This window comes from Coptis chinensis, chromosome 6 (genome assembly GCF_015680905.1).
Source record: "Coptis chinensis isolate HL-2020 chromosome 6, ASM1568090v1, whole genome shotgun sequence".
Lineage (NCBI taxonomy): Eukaryota > Viridiplantae > Streptophyta > Magnoliopsida > Ranunculales > Ranunculaceae > Coptis > Coptis chinensis.
Genome location: NC_141461.1, coordinates 99,630,778 through 99,636,325, shown reverse-complemented (window position 1 = coordinate 99,636,325; position 5,548 = coordinate 99,630,778). Strand labels below are relative to the sequence as shown.

General features: G+C 37.4%; 1 pseudogene across 1 annotated transcript; it reads right to left on the bottom strand.

Annotated features, from left to right (window-relative positions):
• Positions 1-599: 599 nt before the first annotated feature.
• LOC147496099 (disease resistance protein At4g27190-like) lies at positions 600-5,176 on the bottom strand (annotated as a pseudogene). Its single transcript, XR_015199580.1, has 5 exons — positions 4,946-5,176; positions 4,691-4,762; positions 2,809-4,574; positions 1,300-2,729; positions 600-1,049 (listed from the first exon to the last, which is right to left on the bottom strand). The product of XR_015199580.1 is annotated as a disease resistance protein At4g27190-like (transcript).
• Between the last annotated feature and the right edge of the window lie 372 nt (positions 5,177-5,548).

Below are 5,548 nucleotides of genomic sequence, written 5' to 3'. Positions count from 1 at the left end.
TTGTAGCTCAAGTAATCTTGTTGCTTGAGTAATTGTGATAGAATATAACTGTCAACTGATAATTATCTCTTTGATAAGAAATGAATCTGGACATAAATCAATGTACATTAATGACAAGCCATGTGGCTAAGGTTCAGCCTTAGACACATGAGTTAATGGGCCTGTACATTGATCCATGGTATTGCAAATTGGGCTTTAGTCCTGTCGATTAAATGAATAAAGTGGAGACTCCTACCAATGGACGTTTGCCACGTAGGTGGGGGTCGAAACAAATACTGACGTCCATCTTCATCAAGTTTAATCCTTCTGATTCTGATGTTCATTTCCACACGCTCAACCCTGTGATTTGGCTTTCACTTCTATCTCAGAATCCTGCTCAAACAACTTGTCGGAGGAGAGGAAACACTCCGTGTAGCAAGTAGAGGAGCTGCTGAAGTTTGTCATTTAGATTGGGTTCCTCGCAGACCGTATACAAATATTATGTTGGTATTCTAAAAAAAAAAAATACAAGAAAGTAAAAAGTAACAGATCGAAACAAAAAGCAAATGCCCATACCAATGTTATATTCCATACGAAACCAGAATTTTCAAATAAACTCATTATATAGTTGTACACAAAATTATTATTTAGCAATAAAATTCAGAAAAAGTGACAATCTTTATATACACTTTTGAACTGTGGAAATTCCCATTTCAAACTCTTGATCTTCTAGGTCCTAACAAATTACATTTAGGGAGTTACAACCTAAACCGAAAAGAGTAACGATCGAGAGCACAATTGTTATCAATTCATCAAAACAACACATCACTAATTACGAAAATTTCAACCATCGTATATTAAAAATAGATTTCTAGTTAATAGATATCATTAATTATTTACAATTCTAAATACCAGTTCTTGGTGCAAAGATGGCAAGAACGTTTTGTGCAATTGGAACAAAAGATGAAAGCACCGGTGTTGTCGGTTCTGTGACATTGTTGACACATTAGACTTCCATCGCTGAGTTTTACCCTTACCAAAAGAAGTTCCAATACTATTTGTGACAATCCCTGCAAAAAACCAAAACAAACAAATTTAATATTTCAATCAATTGAAACCAAAACAAGACTAGAATTTCTGATTCTCCACTAAATCAATTTGAATTTATCGGTTGATAAATTAAACAACAACATCAGCATGACCTATTATCTATCAAATTATTTGAAAATCTTTAAAAACGGCAACAAATCAAAGAAAATCCTAAAAAGAAAAAAAGTTTCTGTTGAAAAGCTTGAAACTATGGATGAACATGACACATACCTTGATTGAAAGGGTTTTCAGTGTAGAAGCAGATTATCGAAGCAGAAAGGAACCGATTGAAGCCAAAAAACGAAGATTTTCGAGAAAAAAGATCATTTCAATCCCACGTTTGAATCCTTGGAAAGAATACAAGCCTTTACTTACTGATCATCTTCTTCTTCTTTTTCAACTTCTTCTTTGTCATCATCACGATCATCATCATCTTCATCACCACCATCTTCATCATCGTCATCATCTTCATCACGATCATCATCATCATCGTCATCATCTTCATCATCTTCATCATCATCATATTCGAGAAAGAGATGTTCGGGACATGGATAATCTCCCCACTCGAGTGAATCCCACCACTCTCGCTTCCTTGGATTCGTTTGAGAGAAGGTGGGGGACTGATGTTCTCGGTTGAACGAGAGGGAGCCTTTTCAATTCAGGACAATTGCATACTTCAACTGTTTCAAGAGAGTCACAAACCATCACGCCCTTCCAAATGCTCTTCAGTTTCCATAGATTGTTGAGTGACAATTCCTTCAACCTTGGGAGTGCCACAGTATAATCAATTTCACATGCTTCTTCTTCTTCTACAATTAGTTCCTCCAATTCCTCACAATACCCCACGTTGATCTTTTCCAGGTATTGAAAGTGTTGTAATAACCTAGTTGAAAACAGGCGGTCCAGTATGACAAAGTGAATTTTAACTTTCTGCCAAGAGTTGCTGTACGTGAATAGCTGACTCCAATTCCTCTTCAGTTCTGGTAATCCATATAATATCAGATTATGTAACCTCGGGAGTACTGGAATGGCACCACTCTCATCTCCATCCGCTACCACTAGCTCCTCCAATTGTGAGCAATCCCAAACATAGATCACTTCAAGGTTAAGAAGCTGTTGAAGCAGCCTAGGCGAGAATAAAACTTTGATATTATAACAACGATAGATCTCTAACATCTTCAAACAAGGAAAAGCTCCGTGTGCGATACCCATGTTCTCGACCCGTTGTAGGAAGGGCAACTCTGATAATCTTGAGATTTCATTGAAATCTTTAACTTGAAGAAATTGAATGCTTTTCGGAAGTCGGAGGGCATTGCAAGGAATACCCTTTGAGTTGGACAAACATAGATTTCTCTCGCCATGAATTCTATAATATAAGTCATCGCTTTCCATGCCAATAGAATACTTTTTTAACTTTTCAAAGTTTGTAAATTCACCGTAGGAAATAAAGTCCGACAGCTCGTGAAATACGATTGTAAGATTCTCCAAGTGTGTCAAGCTTGAGAGTTCCTGCACGAAATCTCCCCCTCTTTCTGGCATACACACATATTATTCTCGCTTTTATTCCCATCAATTTTAACTCTTCAAGTAAGGAAAACTTGGATATCAATCCTGAAGGGATCATTTCTTTCAATCCAGAATTCTTAGTGAGATCAAGGCTTCTGAGGTTGACCAACATTTCCATCCCATGAGGCGTTCTTCTATGGCGAACGTAGAGCTTCAACGCCTCGGTGATGAAGCTTGGATAGAGAAGGCACTCTAACTAATTTATAACAATTAATTAAGAGTAAACCACGAAGATTCACCAAATCAGAAAGTGAATCTGGTAATGACTCAATATGAGTCCTAGATAAATCAAGAACCGTCAGATTTTTCATGTGCATAAAAAAACCAGGTGCAACGTGTTTCACTGTACCACTCTGAGCAAAGATCAATGTCAAGAGTTTTGGGCATTTCGGAATAATTGGAATATTTTCTATTACACTTCCCATAAACGAAACCCTCTCAAGATCTTCTGACCAATCATCTTCATGCGGAACTTCTTCAGATAAATAACCAGCTCTAACCATAAATTTAGGATTTGATTCCGTGACGTAAAAGCGCCATATCTCTCCGATCAAATCATGCATCTTCACATAACCCTTAGCTGATCCGTCTTCAAGCATGCAACAACCTTTTAGAGAATCCAATATGGCATCGCCTCGGAGAATCTCTTCTTCCTTGCTCCTTCCTTTGACCAACCCTTCCAAAACCCAATACTCAATCAACTCACTAGTGTTGATTTTATAATCTTCCGGATATAGTGCACAATATAAGAAACACTTCTGCTCATTGTCCTTCAATTGATCGTAACTGAACCTTAGACTCTGAATGACCTTTTCCCCAATGGCCATGTTCAAACTCTCCTGCAAATCTATAAATGCAAGTTGCCACTCTTTAACATTAGTCTTTCTTCTCATAGCTCGACCAACTGTGATGATTGCAAGGGGCAAACTACCACATTCCGCAACAATTGCTTTTGCAATCTCTTCCACTTCAGGACCAACCTCCTCAACATTTTTCACGAACAATTCCCATGCTTCGTCCTCTAAAAGAAGTTCAACTTTGACCTCTTTCTGGCACATCCTTTTGCACACATCCAGTGACCTAGTAGTCAATACTATCTTGCACCCATTGTCTTTTGAAGGTTCGGGAACTCCTAGCTTATGTAGATCAAATGCCTCCCATATGTCGTCCAAGAAAAGTACAAATTTTCCCTTTCTTTGCAATGCACTCAACAGTGATGACGATCTACTAGCTTCATCTTGTCTAGCAGAAAGATCCAAACCGACTACTTTCGCAATCTGCTGTTGAAGTTTTTGAGCATCAACATCTCACGGATCTGATAACCCACAAAACATTTTCAAAACGTCTACGTTCTTGCACGAGTTGGTTACTGATTGTCGTCATAATGGTGGTTTTTCCCACGCCACCCATGCCGTAGACACCAATTTTCTCAAACTCATCACCTACTATATATTCCCAAACCATCTTGAAGTTCTTATCAGCAGTACTCCCAATCAGTCTTGTAGTCGGCATCTCCATTCCCAAAAACGTCAAAGACTCTTCTGAGAATCGACTAGCCTCATCTAATAGACCAACCATCTCTTCAGTGAACTCCAAAATTTGTTTTAGCAATTTCAGTCGTGAACAACAACTAGGCGAACAACAATTAGGTAAAACTCCACATAGCCATCTCCTTCCCACGTTGGCTTCCTTGTCCACATCATCTGCCTTATTTATAACATTGTTGGCATTAGTCAACCAATTCTGTGCTTCACTTGTGCGCTTCTTTCCTTGTTCTACCTCTGCAATTCGCAATGTTTCTTCCACCTCCTTTACTCTGGCAATCAGATCTCCTTTTTTGTTTCTCAATGTTTGAATTTCTTCACTCAAACTTTTGACACCCAACTGATTAAGCGCACAAGTCAGTACGCTTCCAACTGCTGCTCCAACAACTTCCATACCTGTCATTACAACATGTTAGTTGTTAATTAAAGTGATGAGACATGATAGAGCTATTCCAGTAGGATATATGTAAAATACATAACATTAAGTAAATAGAGAATATGTATAATCTCACTTGTTTGTTTGGGCAGTTGGTTGTTCTCTGAACCTCTAATAACAAGAACCAAAGGAAAACATAACTGGATATCTGCACATTTAAAATCATGTAAAGGTAGAGAATTAGCAGCTAAAAATACAAATCAGTTTTAAGAGATATTCATCATTGGACTTTATCAGTAGCATTGTTTAGCTCAGATTTCAAAAAACAAGAGTAATAATCAAGTGTATAATAGCAACTAACAAGGAAGAAGAAAATTTGTAAGAAACTGACCTTATATATAATATAATTGATGGAGTGATGTTAAGCTGAGTACTAGTCCAAGATCGACAAAGAAGTTATGGAAAACTCTCTCTGCTGTTTGTGATGAAATGAAAAAAACCAACAACTCTGTTTCTTCCTACAGTCAATAAAGAGAGAATGTGTGAACCACAAATATATTATCAGGTCTCCACTTTTCTTTCAAGTCTTCTTCCATTATTTGAATGCTATGTTTGATACTTTGGTAAGATGCATGTACCTGGACTGTTGTTGACTTGCTTCTTACGTAACTTCATTTTAATTTTTGATCATCCGGTTTTCTGTTTTTGCTGACATAAAAAATGCAAATTTCATTACAAATGTGATCAGTGGGTAAATATTGTACAAAGTCTGGTCCGGAATTAACATCGGTTTAATTGTAAACTAAGTAGTAAAAAAATAAAGAAGCCAACTCTGTTTCTTCACACTAGAGAAAAGAGAGTAGTTTGGTTAGCTTGCACGCAGCATGATGTGCTTCCAAGTCAAAAAAGATTTACTACCACTAAGTAAAGCTTTGTCCCATATTCCCTTACCACTAACTAAAGCTAAAGCTAAACACACTTCCCTTTCAGCTAT